Source organism: Pinus tabuliformis, chromosome Q (genome assembly GCF_031772625.1).
Source record: "Pinus tabuliformis cultivar Carrire ecotype Pingquan chromosome Q, CPIR1, whole genome shotgun sequence".
In the NCBI taxonomy this organism is placed as follows: Eukaryota; Viridiplantae; Streptophyta; class Pinopsida; order Pinales; family Pinaceae; genus Pinus; species Pinus tabuliformis.
The window spans coordinates 937278262-937288925 of record NC_142296.1 but is presented as its reverse complement, the minus strand read 5'-3'; positions in this window follow the sequence as shown (position 1 = coordinate 937288925).

The following is a 10664-nucleotide window of genomic DNA, read 5'->3' as shown; positions in this document are numbered from 1 at the left end:
TGCATTCTAGGAAAGCATAGCAAACAATCTTTTCATGATTCACATTCAAGAGCACATAGGAAGATTGAACTCATTCATTCAGACTTATGTGGTCCAATGCATGTTCCTTCTGCAAATGGAAATAAATATATCATGACATTTATTGATGACTACACCAGAATGTGTTGGGTTTATTTATTGAAGAACAAATATGATGCTTTTCAAACATTCAATAATTTTCATAAATGGATTGAAAATGATGCACAATGTCATATTGGGTCTATTCGCACTGATAATGGAAAAGAATACACATCAAATGAATTTGAAAACTATCTTCGCCAACATGGGATCAAACATCAAACAACTGTGCCTTATAATCCCCAACAGAATGGTGTAGCTGAAAGAATGAATAGAACAATCTTGAATATGGTACGATCCATGCTTTTCTTCAAAAATGTAAAGATAATGTTTTGGGCTGATGTTGTTCTATGTGCTGCATATATAAAGAATAGATGTCCATCTAATGCTATAAGAACAAGACTCCTTATGAATTGTGGTATGGACATGTTCCTTCGGTAAAACATCTCAGGGTCTTTGGTTCCACCTGTTATGCTTTGATACCAAAGGTACATAGAAAACAAACTTGGTGCTAGAAGTCGTAAGTGTATCTTCCTGGGGTATTCAAACACCTCCAAAGCATACCGCCTCTATGATTAAGTAAATAAAAAGTTTATTGTATCTAGAGATGTAATTTTTCTTGAATCATCCAAAACTGACAATGTTGTTGAGCGGCAACTTGATCGCTTGGATAGATTCGCAAAAACAAAATCATTTCAAGAATTTGACAATCAGATTCCACATCTTGAAGGGGGGATTCCTATACTAGATCAACATGTGGCATCTTCTTCTGAAGAACACTCTCCCCCGCATGAAACTCCAACAACGAATGATGCTTTAAGTGATGTAATTGATAGAATTGGGAGACTCAATCTTGATTCAGTCCCAACTCAATCAACAAAGAAGCCTGGACCATCTCAGAAAGGTCCCCCAAAGTGGCTGATGAAAACACTTGAAAGTGTTCATCCTGATGAAATTGGAAAGACAGGAACCAGAAATTCAAACCGACAAAATGGAGGTGATGTAGATGACTCTAATTCACCTGTTGATATGGATTTATCTTATGATTGTGATTTGAACTTGTCTACATATTTTGAACCAACTTCCTTCAAAGAAGTTGCTTCTCATGATGAATGGAAAGAAGCGATGCAAAAGGAGTATGATGCCCTCATAAAGAACGGCTCTTGGAAGCTGGTTGATCCTCCATTTGGAACCAAACTAATTGGCTGCAAGTGGGTCTACAAGAACAAGTATAAAGCTGATGGCTCACTTGACAAGCACAAAGCTAGGCTTGTGGCAAAAGGTTTTGCACAGAAGGAAGGGGTTGATTATGAGGAGACTTTTTCCCCCACAGCAAAATGGGCCACCATCCGGACACTCTTTGCACTAGCAGCTCAGAACGGTTGGAAAGTCCATCAAATGGATGTCAAAACTGCCTTCTTGAATGGAGATCTAAAAGAGAATGTTTTTATGTCCCAGCCTGAAGGATTTGCTGTGAAAGGACATGAACATAAAGTATGCAAACTTGTGAATTCCTTGTATGGCCTCAAACAAGCACTGCGAGCCTGGTATGAAAAACTAACTGAGCATCTTCTGAAACTCAACTTCAATCATTTTGATCTTGATGATGCAACTTTATTTGTCAAGAAAGTTGGAAAAACAGTTGTATATCTTGTGGTATATGTAGATGATCTTTTAATGATAGGGAGCAATGAAAGCTACATTGCATCCATAAAGAAGGAATTGGGGAAAAGTTTTGAAATGACTGATTTGGGCTATGTTCATTACTATCTTGGCATTGAAGTAACCCAACATCCAAAGTCCATATTTCTTTCTCAAAAGAAATACATTGGAGATTTGTTGAACAGGTTTTGCATGATAGAGTGCAATCCTCTTACTACTCCAATGGAACAAAACTTAAAGCTCACATCTATTGAAGGAAAGGAATTTGAGGATGCAACAAAGTATAGACAGCTTGTAGGAAGTCTCAACTACCTAACTACTACCAGACCAGACATTTCATTTGATGTTGGAATCCTCTCCAGGTTTATGCAAAAGCCTTGTGAGGGACATTGGTCTGCTGCAAAAAGAGTTCTAAAGTACTTGAAGGGAACTCAAGACTTTGGAATCAAGTACACACAGGTGGATGACTTCAGTTTGATCGGATACTTTGATTCAGACTTCGATGGAGACAAGGAAACTGGGGTATCTACTTCAGGATATGCTATGAGTCTTGGATCAGGAGCTGTCTCCTGGAGATCACGCAAACAATCAGTTCCAGCAGATTCCACAACAGAAGTAGAATACATGGCAGTAGCTGAAGCAACAAAAGAAATTGTGTGGCTCAGGAAAATTCTTGAAGATTTGTAGGTAAAACAAGTACAATCAACTCCACTCATGATTGAAAACACCTCTGCAATAAAGTTGGCCAAGAACCCAAAGTTCCATGATCGAACAAAGCACATTAATACTAAATATCCTCTGATCCGACATCATGTTGAGGCCAAAACGATCCATCTCCATCATTGTTCCACAAATGAGAAAATTGCAGACATCTTCCAAAGCGCTTGGAAGAGAAAAGCTTGAAAGATTCAAAACGATGCTTGGACTCACCAACATCCCTTCAGATTAAGGGGGGGAATGTTGACACCTAATCCTCACGATTGGGTGAATTTATGTAAATAATTAAAATAGGAATGTGAACAGTCATCAGGAGATGAACTGAGCAGTCACACCCTTTTGTATATAACAATAACATACCTAATGGAATAAATTGAATCAGTTTTACTGCCTAGCCTGACAACATATCTTTGTGTAAACAATATGATATTGGTGTTCCCATATGTCACTACAACAAACATGAATTGTGGGGCATTTGATGGCCATTTCCACCCCATATTAGGGAATCCTTGTACCCTACACATCACATCTAGAAAATAAGAAGACATGTAAAATTGTGGTTTCTCACCTGGCTTTGGTTTTTTCACTGCTTTAATCACATATTGGAAAAACTTAAAAAGAATATCTTCCCAGTTGACCTGATATATCAATGAAGCTCACATATTTTATAGCACTTGATTCCCCATATAATTGAATGAGCAAAGTTGTGACATATTGACATATAGTCCTCAAGTGGTCGGTGGGATATGAAACAAATGTTCTAACTTTGAGTTTTTTGTAGGAATCAACCATTTCTTCATTAATTCCCTATAGTCTTTAGAGAAAGAAATTACCGAGTCATTAGTGAGCTCTACTACTTCAATTGGTGTTTTGTATATTATTTTGATGACAAATGGGTTGAAAGAAGCTAAAGGTTTTTCCTTTATATCCTTGATCATCTGATTCTCCACATTTGCCTACTTGATGATCCAACTGATTACTTATGTGCACAGAAATAACTCTAGGTGGGATACTATTTTTTGAAGCCAAGATCACCTAATTGTTTGGTAAATTACCATGTCAATATGCCTAAAAGGAAAAATAGAGAAAGTCTCAGTTTGAAACATCCGAAATATGCTACCCCATTGGATTGAAGTGTCTTAGTCAATAATGCACTGTGTCATTCAATATGGGACATTTTAATGTAGTTGATACCTACTCTTTATCCTCTTTTATAAGGACTTCGATGAAAGGTCATTTTGCATTGTGCCTTATCCTCTTGTAAATAATTATGATACTTCCTACAATCCACCCTTGGTAACGATAGAGCTGATTAAACTAGTTAGGTGTATATAAAACAATAATGAAAATGTGTTGTCAAATCTCCAGTAGTAGTTTTCATTTTCATTTTGTTACTAATTCAAACAGGGTCATCAATAGTAGAGAGCTTAGGTGCAAATTATATTTTTCCAATATTTTCCCCTTTTTCACCTAGGGACTTGAAAGTTTGCATGGAATGGAGTCAAGACCTCAAAATACCCTTAAAAAGAAAAAGAAAAAAGAAAAAAAAAAAATGAAAAATATCAAATAATATGTATGAAATGTAGCGTCAAAATCAAGGATGGACTTTTACTATTTTGATATTCATAGACTGGAAAGATCCATAACAAATCAAATTAGTAAAAAATGGGAGTGTTGTTTCTAGAACAACAAGAGGTAATGAGGTTGTTTACTTGAATTGAAATTAAAGTCCCCAAAATATATAACATCATATTTTATCCTAAAGCTCAACCTCATAGTTTGATTAAGGAGATAGGAAAGCCAATCAATACCATAACATATTCACCAATATTTGTTCCATTCATAGATCTCAACAATTCCATTCATGAGGCCATTATTCTGGAGGTTAATGTCATAGTTCCCAAGGTCAAATTTTGGAGGAAACTAATTCTTGAAGTTGACTAGAAGATACTACTTTGAATTTCTTATACTTACTTTCTATTCACCCATCACTTTTCCTCTGGCTTAGTTTTCATGAAGTTATTTACTTTGTCAAAATAATACAAGACATGTTCTTAGAATTATGCAAGGACCTATTGGCCTTATTGGGAATGTGCTTGGCTTGGGACATCGTGGATCATAATTGAAATTAGACATTCCAATTAATAAAAATAACTAAAGGTTAAGCATTCAACTATTAATTTGAGTTTGTGAAATTTAACCATTAAAAACATACTACCTATAAATATTTTTTCAAAGAAAATATTTCATGTAAAATTCTTTTAATATTTCAATATCTAACTTAAAAGAATTAATAAAGTCAAATCCATGACTTCCTCAACATTGAAAAATAGATTTTATGTATAAAGCATCACCATTTAAACTAATCCTCAAAGCATAATTTTTTTAACAATAAACTTATTTTTTTAGTTATATATCTATCTATACATATAGAAAATAAAAAATACCATTCATATACCATCTCATCTAATAAGATATGCCACATATGGTTTACCTTTTCAACACTAGCTCACCTCACATGCAAAAATATACCATTCATGATCCCTAATATATTTAGATGAACTAATCATAATGCTTATAGAATAAGGAAACCTTTGAAAAAATTCGATTCATTGTTTATGTGTCAAATTCAAAGTAATCACGATGTGTGTCATATCTTTTCCTTAATTTATTTTAACATGATATCAGATCCACAACACATTTATTGTAGCATTGTCCTATAACAAAGAACCCCGTTATTGAAGGTGGAAAGGAATCATGTCAAAGGATTGTATCAAGTCAAGTTTGATCAATAGTTTGAGAAATAAACATTACATCCATGAGGTTATTGCATCAAAATTCTAAAGAGAAAATACTTCAATTAAAGCATAGAACAGGTGAATATTTTTTTATGAGGGTCAAGTCATTAAAAAATTGCCTAAGCTTTAAGAAGCAACTTATAGCTAACCAATCAAAGATAAAACAATCCAACAACTATATAATTAGACCAGCCTCAACCTATGATAAGAGGAAATTGAATTTGATTTTGTTGATCATGGTTATATAGAGATTAGTATATGTATAGTTACATACAAGTTGCAAGTGACGGGTATTGACTTGTTGAAGGAGGTGAATAGAGTATACAAATACTTCTCTGTATTAACCCGCAACATACATTATGGTTGCGCCTTGGAGCTATTTAAACTGAAAAGTGTTTGATAAAGAATAGTTTGAGCCCACAACTATAGAGTATACGTTATCTTTTATTTCATACAAAGCATGATTGTGAAGCTATGACTAAAGTAGAAGTTCATCATCAAATCAATGAAACAATTACAACTAAATATATTCTATGGTTACCTATGATGCCCCTAGATTCAAAGAGCTTATATATCTCAACACCATCTCCATCCATAGTAATAAAAATATGATTCAAGTTGAATTTATTAAGTGATCTACAATTGTATCGAAAAATTTCTATTAGTTTCTTAAGACTTGCGTTAACTTACTAAATTATAGATATGGATTACGTTAATAAAATTTAAATCCAAAGCAAGTTAGCCATTGAATGAAGCATTGATTTTGCAGGGAGTATCTTTACTAAACATGCTTTTAAGGGAGGCACTCTCCACTCATTTACACGAACTACTTGATATTAAATTTTGTGACTCATATGAACCAATGTCTAGGCCTAGGAAGATAATATTGTTTAAAACCATTTTCCTTTTATTTTTTTACAAACAAAGAGTAAAATATGTAATGCTTACAAGAAATAATGCAAATATAATAGAATATGAATGGATACACACAAGATTGTGCATGAGGGTATCCTATTCAAACATGATTTTAAGGGATTCACTCTCCACTCACTTACAAAAGCTACTCTATATTAAATTTTATGATTCTTGTATGAATTGGTATCTTAGCCTATTATAAGGAACAATATTTTTGTAGGATTTTTTTCTTTTTACTTTGTACCAAAAAGAGTTAAAAGATATAATGCTTACAAGGAGAAAGGTAAATATAATAGATTAGGAAAGGAGACACACAATCTTGTAGCACACTAGACTATTATATGTAGGAATATTTTATGGAATATCAATATATATTTTGATTTCAATCTCTCAAATACAATATAAAGCCTTTTGTTGTTGTTGTTGGAGGAATAAAAAGCACTAAAACCTAGTGTTAGAACTTTGTAATGGGGTGTGAATGTGACCAAGTGGAAGTCTTTTATGACTTTGACATAGAAACATTCCTAATAGGATACAAGTTGCAAATGGACATATTGACCCTTTGAAGGAAGTAATAAGAGTATATAGATAATGTGTATTGGTTTAGGGTATATTCTAAGGATGTAGCCTAAATTTGGAACCATCTCCATCTGGGAAGTCCTCATGTATGCCTTACAACAAAAAAACATAAAATAAAGGAACAATTGCATTAAACTTGCATCTAAGTTATCCAAAGAAGAATATGAGTATATGCATTGTGCAATAAACAAGCATCTCAAATGAACATTTTTAAAAGAACTTCTTTGAAGAAAATTTACTAATGAAAGGCAAAGAATAGGTTCATAAACATCACAATCTTATCTTTCTAAATGAAAAATATTAATGATTTCCTAACTTGGATAAGCTCTGCCTTGAAACCAATAATTGTAGGTGGAAACCAAATAATAAAACTTGCATTGATCCATCTTAACCTTAGATCCCTTAAAGGCCCACGGGGCTTTGGATTGACGGTGGATGGGTGTTCTGTTAAGGCACTCCTTGCGATAGGTCACTGGTTCAAATCCCCCGTGGGTACTTAGATTAGTCTTACCGAGAAAAAAAAAAACCTTAGATCCCTTAATCACTAAGAAGGATTAAAAAACATATACAAACCTATTACCACTTATATTAGGGGTTGAGATGGAACTATGATAGTTTAAAATAAATAATAAATCAACTCTTCTTTCTTCTTTTTCCTTTGACATTGTACATTAGACGTTGGATTTTTTTATCATTTTATTTTATTAATCTTACATAGGTGATGTGACACACACTCAAGATCTCCTGCACCCTTTGCTATAGAGTGAACCTCACTTCTCTCAAGGAAAATAGAAAAAATTAAATATCCCAAACCAATAGGGAAACAAATTTTCAAAAAAGTAGTGTGCATAATTTGATGAGATCAATGTATTCAAAGATAATTACTATAATCTAAATTTATGTCCACTATCTCAAACAATGACCTAGTTGAAAAACATAAACTTGTTTGGGAAAAAGCTTCTCTTAACCAAGAAGAAATCCAATTAGATAAGAATGGAACATGCTCTCACAAAATGGTTCACTATAGATAAACTAAATATATTTCACCATGCAATGCACATGAAGAGATGTTTTGGTCCAAAGGTCCAAACCTGAAACCTCATCCCATGCCTTGTACTATTTCTTCATGAACTTTGAACTTTTTACTTTGAAGCCTTCCCATTTCAAAACATTTAAAAATTGCTATAAATGGTTAGGAATTTATAATTATATTGAAAAGGTCAACTTTAAAATTCTAGGAAAAATGAAAAATTGATTGTCCAACATATGTCCTACAATATGGAATTCACTAACTGTTATAATTGTTAGAAAATAACTAAGTACAACAACAATCATAGATCTAACATATCTAGCAAAGAAATGTAGTGAAAAGCATTGACTCAAGATCTCAAGTAGCATTTAAAAAAATAATTTAGAACACATATTTTTTACATATAGAAATGGACATTCTTTCAATGATAACATGGCTAGACTTCCAAGAGGCAATGATGAAGAATGCTTATTTAACAATGTGAGGAATATAATCCATTTCCAGTACATAATAATTGTCTTTAGTAATGGACATTGTAATCATACATCTGATGGCACACATAGGGGATTACCCCTCCCTACCTAACTTAGGATGGCTACTATTTTCAATTTGACACAAATATGAAGGAAATCAATATATTTTTCGAATAACCTTATCCTAGATGAAAGTCGTATTGCGAAATCAAATTATACGTTTCAAATTCATTTTTATAAACCTATGTGGATTCAATTAGTTGGACATCATGGAAAAAAAGTATAGTTTTTAACGTGGGACGAGAGCGATGGAGGTTAGGGTTTTTCATCTCTCTGCTTCTTCTCGGGCCATTTCTACTGGGTAACTTGGTTCTAATACATCCCACTCTTTGTTTAAATGGAGTTGCAAATGGAAAAATGGCTCTCCTAGGAACATGATAGACAAAGTATATTTGATGTTAATGAATTCATGAGAATTATATTTCACAATATTTCTTGGGTGTTTGTACTTCGTGGACATCTGCGGGTGTGATGTTAGTTAGTATCATCTCTCTATCTTAGTATTTTCTCTTCACTGCAAAAAGTTTAGTATTCTTCCATGGCCTACATTATATTTACATGGTGGTTTCAGGTGTTTTTTGTTGGGAAAAATACTTGGGGTGGGGGGGGGAATCAATATTTTAAAACTCACTTAAACCTTTAGATTTCTCATTCAAATTTATTTACGCTACTATCATTAAGTAAACCCTATATCTATGCTATGATGAAGACAAACAACGTATATCCAGTTAACTAACTTTTCATATATTTCATCATCTGTTCTACTTTAACCAGTGTATCATTACTTCATTAGCCTTTAATTAAATAGTAACCATGAGTAGTAAGAATAGAATAAACCATCACACATAAGCAACACATCAACACATGAGGACACCAAGATTTTTAGGTGGAAACCCAATGTGGGAGAAAACCACTGCTGCCATCGTCTTTGTCTTCATATTTTATTATAAAGGAAAACATCTTACAATCTTGTACTAGCGTAGACTCATACCAGTACGCAGGCACCCACCTATAGAAGGATACAACCTTCTCTCATATTTCAACACCATTGTAAGGGAGATCCAACTCCCTGATCTCGTTTACTGACACCCACCAGAAGGGAGCTCCAACCCCTTGAACATATTTACCAGCTACCACTAGAAGGAAGCTTCGAATCCCTCACTGAAGGCTCCAACCCTCAACACCTATGTGGACCATGTTTCATAATATTTCATACTAGATCCACCTGACTCAACCACATCAAACCTGTAGGACACTTTTCATCATATTTTCAAACTAGACTCACTACTATCATTTAAGCCCAATACCAATTATGAAATCAATCACTAAACCAACTCACTCAATCACTGAATCATCAAATCAATTACTGAATCTCAATAAACCAATACAACTAGATCAAACTAAACCATGATAGATCATATCAATACACAACTACTCATCAATATACCAAGCCAAACACTATTACCCATCACAGAAACCAACTGCTATTACTGCAAACCCTGATTAAACATATGTGAAAATATATATGCTACTAATCTACAAAATAATCATGTATATACACACTTCTCCTTAAGAGGACCTGTTTACAGATCTCAAAATACAGAACAACTGAGTCTAAATCACTGTCACACTAAATCAATCATTGAATCACATACTGAACCCATCACAGATCACTGAACTAGATACATACCACCACACAGTAACATCATCCCTAGTCAACATATCATTCCATAAACAATTCAACTCAACCAAAATTGTCAAATGTTGATCATCATGAGAGAGACATCATCGATAGACAACAAAAAACATAACAAAACTAATCAGACATTGTTAACAAATCATACTACAAAACTCTATCAGATGTACGTGAATCTTATAAAGCACTTCCGCATATGTACGTGATTTTCATACTTGACACCTGCGTACTTATTCTGAACTTTTCGCAGAATGTGTACGTGACTAGCCAGAGGCAGATCTGTGTATGTACACGACTTCTCAATGGAAAACCAACATACAGATCTATAATTACTGAGTCATGCCTTTGCTGCACAACACAACATCTGTCAAACCCAAATCTCGACATACAAACTGTTACAAACACACATCATAATATCATCATCACAGATCTATCAAACCCTAAACAGATTATCCAATATGTATTCATTTTAGATCTAACAGATCTGATCCATCTCCATGCTCCCTAGTGCACATCTATTTCAGATCAATTCATTCATAAATAATTCATCACATGCACACCCTAACACTTGATCTCCATCTCCTTATATAGTATAAGCCTTAGCCAATACCTTAGGC